We start from the raw sequence: 14,558 nt of genomic DNA, 5'->3' as shown, positions 1-14,558 counted from the left end.
AAGCTTAGCATGGAATTCAGCAACAAACAGGACAGGCAAACTCTCCTGTGGAGAATGTGATCTAGTTAGAGAAGCCTCAGTCTCTGGGAAAAGTTACATAGACCCAGATCCCTAAGGAACTTATACTTTTACTGGAAAAGTTAAAACTTTAAAAAAATTGATGTAGAATCAGACAGTATATAATGAAATACAACTCATTCAGCATGAAAGTTGTGAAAAAATTCATAGGTAACAAGAAAATTATAGAGACACTCTTTTCTTTAAATTAATAAAAATACTTTATTGAATTTCAGAAACTTGGTATTTTTTTTTTAATTTCAAATCTTTGCACATGGATCACCACTCTACTTTGTCTAGAATCGCAGATGTTTGGCCTTCAAGATTGTCACTTTTCTCCTGTGTCACAAAGCATTGAAAATCCCAAATCTTGACACTCCCCTGCCCCTTTTGATCATGAGTACAGCTACTCTGTGACTCCAGCAGAGAAAAAGGAGATGGGGACACTCTTGGCAATTCTGATGGCCATACAAATGAAACCATGATGAAATCCTCCACCAAAATTTCAAATCACCTTAACAGCAGTGCAAATACACAACACTGTGTATTTGTGTGATACAACTGACACTGTGATACAATTGGTAATTTTCAACAAAGCAGAAACTCATAAGGTTTAATCATAAGCCAAATATAATTTAATCATAAACCTCTCGATGGTGCCTATCTCTTTCTGCTTTTGCATTTATAATCCAGCCCCCCTCCCACATCTTTTTTCTTTCTATCCCTCTTTGCCAATGTCTGAGCTCTATATACTCACTCTACCAAACATTAAAAGAGTTGATTCCCCAGCCCCTTTTTAGTGGCAAAGATGGTAATTGTTCAAATGTCTGTTTTCATATTGTAGTCAAGGGAAACTTAAGTTAGTGCCAAGAAAAGTCACTACATATGAAGTTCTGTAGATCCTGACATTAATTATGACACTAAGTAACCATCCAGAGCAGGTTTTATGGCCATAGCTTAAAGATTTGTTTCAAAATGTCTGCTGTATTGAGGTAAGTTGTATGACCAATTATTTTGACTGTAGTATTTAAGCTTAAGCACTTGGAAAGAATTCAATGACAATAAATTAACCCTAAACTTTCTCTAAGTTATAAACTTAGAGAAAATAGTTTGTTGTTATAGATATGTTTTAAACATTTTCATAGAGGAAAATAAATAAATGAGTGAAATCTCTTCCATTTATTAAAACAAATCCATAAAATCTAATACTCAATGTCACATTCACTGTTAAGCACTTTGACCCTAAATCAGAAATGTGTATAGAGCAAGTGCCACCCATGTGAACATCCCCTTTTGTAATCACAGTATTGTTTATAGTGACTTCTGCTCCCAGGATCACACAGGTTAACCAACAAAATCCCCATCAATCATAACTGATAATGAAAACAACTAGGTGACATTTTATTAAATGGAGAATCATTTTATTTTTCCAGCTCCTCTTCATTCAAATGGGAATGGATAATAAATACAACAGTGTGCTTTCTCATGAAAATGTGACTGAGTTCTACTGAGCCTGCTGGTCACAACTCTTAGTTGTTTTGTTTTGTTTGTTTTGTTGTGTTTTAAAAAATCCTACATAAAATATACCCTCTTAACAAGTTTTAAGTACACAGTGCAGAATGTGTATATGCATTCATGTGACAGATCTCTAGAACTTTTTCTAACATTACTGGAGCTCTGTACCCACTATGCAGCAACACTAGGGGTTTTTGATACCCCTTTGTAACCAGTCCTTAATGACATGTCTGAATCACAAGAGAAAACAACTTTTTACAAAATGATTAGTCTCATTTATGCTCTACATTGACACAGTTTGTGATTATTATAAATGAGCTGGGAAAATGCATGCATTTAATTTCATCTTGTTCTGTACTATTGGATTAATGAAAGAAAGGCTTTATCATGACAAAGCTGTAGTACATACATGAAGAAGACTTAGGAGTCGATCCTTTCCCTGGGGAAAAAGAGTCACACCAGCAAAAATCTTACAAAAATCACGTATTTCCAGAATTCAAATAGTGTCTAGCTCTGTGAAAAGAGAACAGCCTCTTGGGTGGTGTCCAGCTGAAACAATTTCAACCAATACCAAACCAGGCAAGTATGTGCCAAGGAAGTACATGTAGAATCAACAATGAATTGTTGTATGATGCCTAGCAAATTATTTCACTTCTGTCAGTTCATTTCAATCAGAAATTATAGGAAAAAAATAATGGATTGCACACACCAGCCTTACAAATGTAGGTATTATTTTATTTTCTACATTCAGAGGAGGTACAAAGAATATATCACTTTAAGAAAAACCCAATTGGGCATTAGAATATTATTCATTCATGTTATTTCACTGTGCAAAACAAAGTCTGAAACACAATCAAAATTGTTCATCAGCAACCAGCAGTAGAAATACTTATCCTGTTACTCTGGATATGCACTGTCTAATGCTAGATGAGAGACCAAGAAATGGAAAGACAGGTGAGACTGGAATTCTATCTTTAGAAGAACTGGTTGCGAATATCATCAATGTCATATCCTAATCAAACATTTCTAGAGGATGATTAAATAATTATGGAAGAAAACAGATTTCTACACTTGAGATTTCAGAATACCCCCTTTGACCTAAGTTTAGTCAGGGTCCTCGAAGCCCTCCAGACCTGACCTTGGTGTCCTGCATTTTCCAGTTGAAGCAAGAATCTTGCTAATCTTGTTAAGAGAGAACGTGTCCTATTCTATACCAGATGGTCCCAATATTTAATGAAATTCTTCACCACCCCTAATCACCAGGTGGTGTCTGATAATGCTACCCTTCCTTCAGCAAGAATTCTGTCAAGTTACTTTAGCCAGAATCCCCACTACCCACTTTGATGTTTCCTCTTAGTAATTTTCTACCCTATCTCATCCACCCTTCTCCTTGAAAATAAATCCCCAACGGTCTGTGCTATATTCTGATTTGGTCCCCATCCCATACTGAAGGTTTTGGACTATTGCAATATTTCCTGAATAAAATTTGTTTTACCATGTCAATTAATGTCCATCTCTGGTTATTCTCTGAGAGCAACAAAGAGTGTTAAATTTCTTCAGCTCATTAGCTCAATTATTCCCTTCCTTTTGTCTGCACATAGTTTGGATACAAACCTATGTATCTCCATTTAATTTATAGCAAGCACATGTGAACTTCTTCTTCTTACAGAGAAAAGACTGTTTCTACAGCTCAAAAAAACCAGAAAATTCAATAAAGTGCTTAGATTGCCCCCCAATGTATGTATTTTTCATTCATATTAATGAGTGTAAAGAGGCAACTAGACCTGGTCAGAATGTCAGACATAGGAATTCAGTTAGCCTGGGTTTAATCCCAGATTAGTCATGAGTTGTTTATAAACTCTTTCATCCTGTCCTTATTTGTAATATTGGAATATTTATGTCAACCTTGCAAAATTGTTATGAAGATTGAGTCACATCAGGCCCCTAGCACGGCGCTGGAATAGAACAGTCACTCTGTCAATGGCAGTGATTATTATTCATTCATTCCACAAATATTTACTAAGTCTCTACTAAATTCCAAGCACAGTAGTGGGTACTAGGCAAAGATGAATAACATGTGCTTGCTCTTAAAAGGTCACAGAAGCTATTGGGAGAGATGGATAATTAAATGATGGTGATAGCTAGTTACTGCCATAATTCAGATAACTCGAGTATAGTAGAGAAAGAGGAGATTAATGAAAAGTGTCCACTGTATATTCATTTGAACTGTTATATGGATGCAGCATCATAGTTTAAGTACTTGGGCTTTGAAATTAGGTGCAAGGTTGAAAACCTGTTTTTAAGCGAGCTGTGTTTTTTATAAAGTCAGCGTCTCTCTTTTATAAGATCCAAATAGGAAAATGAAACAACAGGTAATACAGAAAATTAACATGGGAAAATAGTTACAAAGGTATCAGAAGAGTTAAAAAGCCAAACAGGATGGGGCAACCCAGAGATAAGCAACAGTAGTAATTTACTCCCAAACCAAAGGGAAAGGGCTGAGCTGTGGGAGCTCAAGACCTTGAGGACACAAAGCCACAGTCAGAGGCCAGAAATGTCCTGGCCTTTGTCCTCTTCACAATCCCAATGTCACACTAATACTTCCCATTAACCCACCCAAACAGGAAGTCAGAGGGCAAGGGAGCCTGGGAAACTTAGTTCTCAGAAGTCAGTCTCTTGGGACACAGACGAGATCAAAGGAAGGGAGAGAATGGATGAGACCAAATAAACATGGACCAACACAACCATAATCCTTGCTGTAGAATTAAATAAGATATGTTAAATGCATAACATAAAGTTAGCCCACAGTCAAAACATTCATCAAATTCAGATATTCGCATTATCAGATAATATATTTAAAGTTCTCAAAGCTCTTCTTCTCAGTAAAAGAAAGACTCACTCAGGAGATTTAACTATTGCATAAACAGCTTTACATTTAACATAGGTGAAATCTCTGGTACCAAAAGAAATGAGATCTTGTCATAAATTGATTATTTTTTAACTGACATGAATAAATTGACTTTCACATCATGTAAACACGGCCACTGTCACCAAATTTTTCCACAGCAAGGTATACCCAGTTTGCTTATTTAGGTTATGTGGTGGGGAGCAGGGGGTGATGTCCAAAGAGAACCACACTTATGACACATAAATGTTCTTGGTTACCACTAAATGCTTTGTTAGAATCCTTCAATAGCCAGATTAAAAATGGTATATAAAAGTAAATAGCAAAATGTTTCCATGCTAGAAGGAGAAAAAGAGCAAATGATAATAATAATAATACTAATATCATCATTGTTAGTTCTATTATTTCTTTCTATGTAGATGGAGTTCCATTATCATGGTACATCTTTTCTCTCTCCCTATTCTCACTCTATTTGGGGAAGACAGAGATGATCCATTTACTACATGGAAAAGTCTGTTCATTTAGAGGTTTATTGTTAGGAAATCTGCTTGCCAACAGAATAAGGCAATTCCCTAATACAAGCTTGTTTATTGACAAAAGAGATATTTTTGACTCTATGTGCCATCCTTGTGTTTCTTATTTTTCAATTGAGTTACAGTTAAGACAGGAGCTGAAAGTTAGAGCTGGCTTTTATTGTATAACCACAAATACTCTGAACACAGGAAAAGCATGAAGAAGCATAATTTCCTAAAGATCTAGTACCAGAATGAAAAAATAAAGCACAATCTACAGGCAATATGGTATCAATTTTGTATAAGTACATAATGGAAGATAATAAAAATATAAACATTATATATACCTTCTATATTTCAAGCACTATTCTAGGAGCTTTTGTAGATTTCAATCCACTAAATTCTCATAAAACCCTGTGACTATTATCCCAACTTTAAAGATGTGGTAGTTAAAGCACAGAGAGGTTAAGTAGCTTGTGCAAGGCCACATAACTTGCAAGTAGCAAAGCCAGGATTCAGTCCTAGAGACTATTAACAGCTGTGCTAAAGCTACCCCTGCATAGGGATGTGTGTGTGTGTGTGTGTGTGTGTGTGTGTGTGTGTGTGTGTGTGTGAGAGAGAGAGAGAGAAAGACGGGATAGAGACAGAGAGGCAGAGAGACTTAAGTCAGAATCTTAAAAATTGTTCTCTCTAAATGGGATTGTGGTTGATTGTTTTATTTTTCCCATGGTAATTTCTGTGCTTTTTCCATAAGGATCATTATACTTCTTCAGGCTAAAATTATAGGTGAAAAAGAAAAAGCATCATTGGAACTGAATCTTTAAAAAATAATAAGAATGCAGCACACTTATAAGACATGTTATATTGTATTCTTAACCACTTTTGAAGGTTTTTCTTGTTTTTATAATTATTTTGCACTCACTTAGAACCATGGTCAGTCTCCTCTGGAGATTGATTATTGCAGATTTAGATTAATTTAAGGCAGCAATAACTTTCCTGACCAGCTCCCCCGAACGTTGGGGCTAGGAGGCACCTTGAGTGGTGGCTCAGAGTTTCCCAGCTGACTACATATGTTCAAATCTGACAAGGGAATCAATTTGAATTTCTAATTTGAGGTTGGTAAATAAAATAATTGCTCAAAATCTGCAAGGGTAACAGTTTGGAGCTGTAAATAAATATCTAGTGATGCACAGGTAGGTTTAATCAGGTGAGTGTATGTAGAACTCCCTCTTCTTAGTTCATCACTCAGCCAAATGCCACTTGTCAGCATGGTGGTTTGGGCCATTAGACAATTTTAAATCTTTATTCGTGGTCATATGCTGCTTTATTTATATTTCCAGTGAACCATTAGGTAAAGAGAGGAAGCATGAAGAACACTGATGTTAAAGTATAACCTAAGAAGAAACATAAGAACAATATTAATGCTACAAATGTCTTATTTTCATCTGATCAGTAGATTTCATTTTTATTCAAAAATTTGATCTAGTTCCTCATTTTATGGTTCCATTATTCCAGAACCAACTTCTGAGAAGAAATAACAAATGGAGATTTATGGCTAGTTGGCTTTTCAAACTCAGAGAAATATCTGCAAATGAAGGTTCAAAATCCATTCTCTTACTTCCTCGATTTTAAACAAAATTGAAGCATTATAAAAGTAAGTTTATTAACTTAAAATATTTTTAAGTATTTAAGTGTAAAAAACCTAAGAATTATCAGATCAGCTATTTCTTATTTTAACAATTTAACACATTGAATAAACTCCAATCTACATTTTACTATTTGACCTCCCAAAGCCAAGTATGACATAATATCATCTTTGAGTTTATGTCTTCATAGGTTATGCTTTCTCTCACAACATAAGTTGAAAATAAGGTTATATCACATATGAAGTAACACTATGCACAATAAAGAAGAAATTTGTCTTCATGCTTAATATTACCAAATAGCACAATAAAATAAGCTTTATAATTATCTACATACTGATCTAAATAAAACCTTTTAGATAGAATCATCTATTTGTAACCTTTTTTTGTGCGTGGTACTGGGCTTAAACTTAGAGCCTTCACCTTGAGCCGCTCAGCCAGCCCTTTTAATAATGGGGTTTTTCAAAATAGGGTCTCAAGAACTGTTTGCCAGGGCTGGCTTCAAACCATGATCCCTCCTGACCTCTGCCTCTTGAGTCGCTAGGATTATAGGTGTGAGCAACCCTTTTTAGGAATTAATATTCATAACTAGCACAAATTTTTAGTGATTAAGTGAATAAATGAGATGCAGTATCAAAGATGACTCTCATGTTTCTAGATTGGTGGACCAGTAATTGAGAAAGAATATAGAGGAAGAGCAGCTCTAGGGGGGAATAGCTCAGTTTTGGGCATGATGAGTGCGAGAAACCTATGTGTTACAACCAGGTGGTTATGTCCATTGGGTAGTGGGGACGTGAGTCTGAGGTTCAGGAAAGAGGCTGGAGTTACACAGGTGGGATCCATCAGCATGACAAAGGACTTTGACATCTAGATGGAGAAAAGCAGAGACTTGGAGCTGAATGGGGAGAGACTTAACTCAACTATTGCTTTGAGGCTCTGCAGACACAACCTTTTCATCCCATCAAACCCATATTCTCTTGGGCCACTGAGACTTGATTGCCTATTTCTCTCACATATCTCCTTAGGTCATTTGTAAAACTATCTATTCCAGGTCCTAGGGTTATTCTTTCTGCCTTTCGAACTCAACATATGTGGCACTTACTTTTTATAGCAGGGGCTTAATAAATGCTCATCTCTGTTGCTTCTAATTGTCTAAATCTCTATAAAATTAATTTCTTTTTTCTTGTAAGAACGTTCTTTTGTTTCTTAAGTTCATACAAATTTCACAGAGTTCTTCAAGACTGATTTTTAAATATAAGTGGGCAATGCATGATAGGTAGGTATCTTCATTTGTCATCAAAATGGAGTCACTTCTTTCATTATCATTGCACATTGCTTATTGCAGGATTTAAAAACACACTTTTCTCATTTTAGGGGAGACCATAAAGTTTTTCCAAGGTTTCACAGCAGGTTAGGGTTACAGTAATCTGGCATGACTAATCCCTGATTCCAGTTGGTGATGGGGTTGAATTTCACATTTTTCTTTATTTGAAAAATATGTGGAAGTGTCACTAAAAATAAGAATAACCCACGCTTTGTTACTGTTGAGTAGCTTGGCAATTTTCTGTGCAGATGAACCATAGGGCATGAAAGATTTCATACTGAGATAAAGTCCAATTACCCTTGAAATGGAAGGAGAATATCCTTTCTTAGAGCAACGAGGTTCTGGGATTTCTCTTTATTAGTCATGGATTTCATCCAAGGACTGTAATATTTATTGTATTGTATAGACCAAGGAAGAAGAGATAATATTCTATAAATGTATTGGTTCTATAAGAGCATATGTGCTTTCTTCTTGAACTTTCACAGTTACATTGGGTAATGGATTTAAAAAATAAAACTTTGATCTTTTGTTCAATGAATGAGACTATGTTATCACTGCAAGGGACTGAAGTGTTTCCTCTTGAGGATATTCACAGCATGACAACTCCAGTGTAATTTCAAAACACTGAGCTCAAATGTCCTTGCCATCTTGTGTTCTACTTTAAAGTGAATACCAAGAGCGTCCATTAGTAACTCTGTTAGGAATATTGATTTTGTTTTTACACTGGTAGCCTTTTTCATGTTGAAATTTCTTAAAGCAAAGGTACATGTAAATATTGAAAAACGCCATCATCGGGGATTAAGCTCCAGGAGAAATGTCCCAGTTACCAGAATAGCATTATTAAGTGCCAACTGGGCCCCAGGGCAGTGGTTTACAAAGGGGACAAATGTCTCTGTTTTCAGTCCTTTCATGACTGCCACAGTTTGGGGACTCTTTAACACATTATTAAATTCAAAAGCATCAGAGAAATTGCTATTCAGATCATACTGGATACAATTTTCCATTCTCTTATTTTAAAGCAGAATTTTTGATAGTGTCAACTCCATCTGGATTCACTGATGATATAATATGTATCTGGGTAGTATCGATTACATTTGTGATTTTAGGGTTTCTTCTGTCACTGATTACAGGAATCAGAGGATTCAGAGGAAGCAGTAGTTTCTGTACGATAGTTTTATCACCAGGCATAATTGCTACATATTTGAAATCCACAATCCCAATTCTGTGTTTCTTTGGAAACCACCCCAAAACAAGAACCCACAGTTCTCCACCTTGAATGACCTCAATGAACAAAATTTGAGTGTAAAAATCAATCAATAATCCTGAAAAGCACACCCAATTCTTTTGGAATGACAAACCTTTTGAAGTTTTGTCAGTCAAAGGGGATTGACAAAAGTTGATCCAGTCCAGTTCTCACCTTGTAAATATGGAAACATCTCTCATACAATAAATGTGTATGTAGATCCCTTAGTCACACATACATACAAATACACACACTCACACACACAGACATACACAGAGATGCACACACATATGCATACACACTACATGCACATACATACGTGTATATACACACGCTACATGTGTACACACACAAACACTCACATACTCTGTTGTAACTACAAAATAAAATGCTGAAGCCCATGATTTTTGGCCAAAACATATCTTTACTCTCTGCCTGCTTGCTTATGTATCTCTCTGCCTGTTTATATATAACATTCCCAACCAGAAACAAATTTTGTTAAAAGTAGAGTTCTTGTAGAGTTCTACTTATTTGATCTGCTTCATTATACACCAGTGCTATGTTGGTAGCTTTTATTTTGATGTAACTTTAAACATGAAAAAAATCATGAGTCATATATAGAATTTCTATATACCCTTTACCCCAAATCACCAATTTTTTGTGTTTTGCTTCATTTTCTTTCTCATTCTGTCTTCCAGTGTCTTGATAGATAAATTGATATGTAGCTAGGTAGATGACAGGGATACGCTTTTTTCCTAAACCACTTGAGTAAGTTGGAGATAATATGGTCCTCTATCACTAAGTAGTTCTGTGTTTTCAAAATGCAAGATAGAATAACCGGAACTCAATTATCAAAATCCACGCATGTAACATTGATTCAATATGAATCACTGTTTATATTCAAATTATGTCAATTGTCTTAATAACAACCTTTATACTTTTTTTAATGGTCCAAGACCCAATTCAACTCAACTCCATATGTGGTATTTGGAAGTTTATCTCTTTAATTTCTTTTAATTAAAAAGAGTTTCTCAATCTTTTTTCCTCTTCTTTTAGAACTGGGGAGAATATTTCATGACATTTTTAAAAAATATAATTCAGTTGTTTTTCAAAGTATCCTCAGATATGAATTTGTCTGCTGTGTCTTCATTGTCTTGTTACACACTTTGAGCAGGAAGACACTGAAGTGATACGCCTTCCTTGAGTGCTTGAGACACATCAGGTCAGTTTGTCCCTGTAATGGCAATGCTAGCCTTGCTCACATGGTTTGTGCTTTGTGTATCCTTCAGCTTTCTTAATATGAAGTTATTACTTTTTCATGAACACAAAATTTATGTGGCGATACATAGAGGTGATATAGTTTCTTATCAAATGTTAATCCTCTAGTTTTATGCTCCTTGATGATTTTACAATTCTATTATTCATGTTAAATGAATGAGCTGGCATTGAGAACTTTCTTCCATCTCAATATGTATTCACATATTTATCTCAGTATGGACTTACAGATTTTTATTTTATTCAATGGGTTGCCATCTATTTCCTTGATGATTGTAGCCATGTTTGAATTTTCTAGTAAAAACCCCTTGAACCTGATGCTTTTATCTTAATGTATCCTCTTTCCAGGAGTGGCCTCTTCAAACTGATTCTTATATCCTTTTGACATGTCCCCATCGCTAAGCCCATCTTTTTATGTTCTGGGCTCATCTTTTACTTTTTTCTTGCCTACCTCTCAAATTAACCTTTTCCCCAGGAAACTGGTTTCTTTTATTATAGAATAATACTTAAAAACTAAAAGAGAGAAAGAGATAGTGATAAATATATACATATGTACACACAGAAAATAAATGTGTATATCAACAAATACAGACAGGTAAATATATGGATATTAGACACGAGTTCATGTTGATGCTTCTAATTAAAATTCAACACCATTGAATATATTCTAGTCATTACTCTTTCCATACCTGTAACTCTCATTTCCATTCCTATTTCCCATTATCAATCTATTATGTTTGTTCAAGTCAAGAATAAACAGAAAATAATTTTCCAAATTGTTATACCATATCATTAGTAGATGTTAAAAGCACACCTAATAATCAGAATTCAACATTTGCTTACAGCTTTGCAGATAAAATTGACATACAGTGAAACACATAATTTTCAAGTATTTAATTTAATTGAATATACATGTATATCCCATAGTCCTGTCAAGAGACAGAATATTTCCATCATGCCAGAATATTTCTTCATGGGCACCACAATTTTTAATGCTAAAGTTATTTGGATCGTCTCAGGATGAGTTTTTAATACCACCTAGGAGTGCTTTAGTGCAGGACTATTTTTAAAATAGTAAGTTAGCTAGAATAACTGAACACATTAGAACACACCAATTAGGTATAAACAATTTGTAACAGGGTTGTGATGTTAACTCTCCAAAGAAGACTAAAACAATAAGGAATAGTTTTAAAAAACCTTACCTGAAAAACTAAGGAAATGTCTTTCCTCCAGTCCCATATGGATTGATTCTCAAAGACTGTTTCTACCATCTTCCACCATTATTCATACTGAACTGCACTAAAATAACTGTTTTTGTTCATAATTTTTTCCTCTTTATTATCATCATCAGGTAATTTTTGCTTTTGAATTCTCATATGAAGAAGATTTTGTTTAATGTATTTGACTCCTAAATCTGAAACAACACTGTGCTATCTTTTCATACACATACCAATAAATTCATGTCCTTTCTCGGTTTATTAAAGTAACTCTAAAATTCTAAAAGAAAATTTTGTCACATTTTTAATTATTAGCCAGAGATGGCAATTGCCTGTATTTGCCATTGCCTTGGGATTTGATTGTGTCTGTCTGTTCTGAGTACTTTGTCCTCTGACTGATTGCTTCTGTGTTCTGTAACCTGCAGCAATGAAAAAGGATTTTTGTACTTTTTAGTGGATATTATTTTGTTTGTTTGATTTTGGTTGTGTTTTTCTATTTGCTTTTAGCCAGAAAGTAAGTTTATAGTTTGGACTCAATAAAAAATTTCCTTTCTATTCAGCAGAAACATGGAGGAGTCTATTTTAATCCCCCAATTACTATTAAAGAGCCTTCCCAGGAACAGCATTAGATGGTTTTGCTGTTTAACTCTTTCTCCTCATTAGTAAGAGTGGCTACACACATCTGTACAAATCTTTATATGCTCTTGTGCATAATCTTCACGTAGAAAGGGTTGTGGGCTTTATTTGAAAAAGAAAGTTGATTGCAACTCTGAAGAAATAAAAGGAAGTAAGAGCATATGTATGGTGTGACTGTCATGTTCTCACTGAGGAAGGCAAGTTTGCAAAAGAAAGCAAATTAAGTCAGGGACATGATGGAAGATCCAAGTAGAATGAAAGTTAAAATGAAGATTAAAATAAGAAGTTAAATGAAAGTGAATAAAGGGATTAGTGAATAGCACCAATTGCTAGACTAAGAGAATAGATAACGGGTATTTGTAAAAACAGTTCTTTAATAGCATTAAGTGTTGTATGCCAGAAGTATTTAATAGAAAAGAAAGAAGGTAAGTAGAATGCATGTGTCTACCTAGATGTGGTAATAATTAGCAGTTTGGATTCAACAGTGGGTTGGTGGAAAAAAGGAATATATGTGTGAACCCACTGAAGACAAAATTGAAAACATGACCTGTGAAGTCAATTTTTAATGCAGAAGGAAAGGAAGAATAAGGGAAGTGGTACAAGGATCACAAGAAAGGTTGTGTGCTGAGTAATATGATGCAGGTAAAAAGATTATTTCAAAAATTAAAGAATTAGACTAGTATAGCTTTACTCTTAATGAAAAAATATTCAGAAGGATTTCCTGGTGGAAGATATGGGGAGCAGTTTCTTGATCTAACAGTCAAGGATGTGTACTATTGACTTAAAGTGAAAGTCACTGAAATAGAAGCACACTCGGAAAAGCAATGCCAAAGTTTAAATAGTTCATTCACAAGGTTGTGAAATTGATTCAGTGTAAGGAAAAAGTTTTTCAATTGCATTGTTCCTAAAAATTTCTGATACATTTAATAGCTCATTTTTGACAAGATTCTGGGCTCTTCTGTCATTTAAAAAACTTCCTCTGGCCAAGGTTTTAAGATAATGTATGTTTCCCATTCCCTTGTTTTTGTTTCTGACATGCCTTTTACATATGAGAATCCATCAAAGTTTAATGTCTGACAAAGGTCATGATAACATGTTTCTTGAATATCTCTTAGAAACCTACAAAATGGTAGGCCACAATAAGTGAAAAAAAATTCCACAACTTTCATGAGAGATGGCAGAAGGGATCAAAAAGTGAGCCTGCTGCAGTAAATCTATCACACAAGGCTAGAACCCATACCATTTACCTGTGCTTCATTAGGAGAATCAAGAAAATACTCCATTGATGAAAGTAACATAGAATTTACTGATGGACAAATTAATAAACTCAGTGATCTCAGCCTAGATTGGATCCTGTTGACTGGAGAGCCACGTCCCCAAGAGGAAGAGCAAATGATACCTTTAGAAGCATATGATTTCCTGGAATTTTTGCATAAATTGATGTAGGCTAATATACTAGGAAAAGTGACTTATCCAAACATTTCAAGAACTGGCACACAGAGTCTGAGTTGAATTGATACTTAGAAACCATAATAGCAGTGTGGACCCCTGTCAGTGTGACATATGTGGGCCCACAATAAAGATCCCAGGCCAGGTGTCACTCACTGTGGGTCTGCTAGGTCCACAAACACACTGATGGCCATTTTTATGGTCCCTAATCATTAGAATGGACGTACCTGGTAGGTGCCAGAACCTTCACATTTGCTCATTGGCTATAGGATAAGAACAATCATACTAATATTTGAAGATTAATTCTAGCATAAAAGATGAAGTGATATAGTGTTTCTAACTTATTTTCAATCTAATATGCCACTCTGACCCTTGCAATAAATAGACAAACTCTGAAAAATGACTGGAGATTATCATAAACTAAATCTAGCAGTAACCCCCTTTCTAGTTGCCATGCGGGATGAAGTACTGTTTTTTAAGGGAGATTAACGTGATGTCAGGTACATGTTGAACAGCCTTGATCTGGAAAAATCTATTCATTTCTATCCTTACTAGACAAAAGAACTAAAAATTATTCATATTTATGTGAAAAGTAAAACAGGATACATTTATAGAGATATCTGTGATGGGACAAGACAATATGTAAAAGTTATGGCAAGCCCCAGTATTAGAGTGATATAGAGGTCCCCAGGACCCTAATGTCATACTGTCTACAGACATTGCACCATGGAAAAAATGGAGCTACAGATCAGAGTACATCAAATGACCATGCAGCCAGAGCT

At 35.0% G+C, this 14,558-nt stretch overlaps 1 protein-coding gene and 1 pseudogene across 8 annotated transcripts in view; both read right to left on the bottom strand.

The window, feature by feature from the left end:
- Slco1a2 (solute carrier organic anion transporter family member 1A2) overlaps window positions 1-14,558 on the bottom strand; it is a 123,318-nt gene that overhangs the window by 60,933 nt on the left and 47,827 nt on the right. Inside the window, exon 1 of one of the 8 annotated variants that reach the window (XM_074075925.1) lies at window positions 11,677-11,989. The exons of 3 other annotated variants lie outside the window; for them this stretch is intronic. The gene's annotated coding sequence lies outside the window, so the exon portion shown is untranslated. Of the gene's footprint in view, window positions 1-1,981; window positions 2,136-11,676; window positions 11,990-14,558 lie in introns of those variants that run through there. 4 more of the 8 variants (XM_074075926.1, XM_074075927.1, XM_074075920.1 and 1 more) reach the window with 4 other exon arrangements.
- The window catches only part of LOC109682211 (carboxypeptidase M-like), a 28,305-nt pseudogene continuing 18,614 nt past the window's right edge, over window positions 4,868-14,558 (bottom strand).

This window comes from Castor canadensis, chromosome 6 (assembly GCF_047511655.1).
Source record: "Castor canadensis chromosome 6, mCasCan1.hap1v2, whole genome shotgun sequence".
NCBI classification, from domain to species: domain Eukaryota; kingdom Metazoa; phylum Chordata; class Mammalia; order Rodentia; family Castoridae; genus Castor; species Castor canadensis.
The sequence above is the reverse complement of the archived record's forward strand: the minus strand, read 5'-3'. Positions and strand labels throughout refer to the sequence as shown.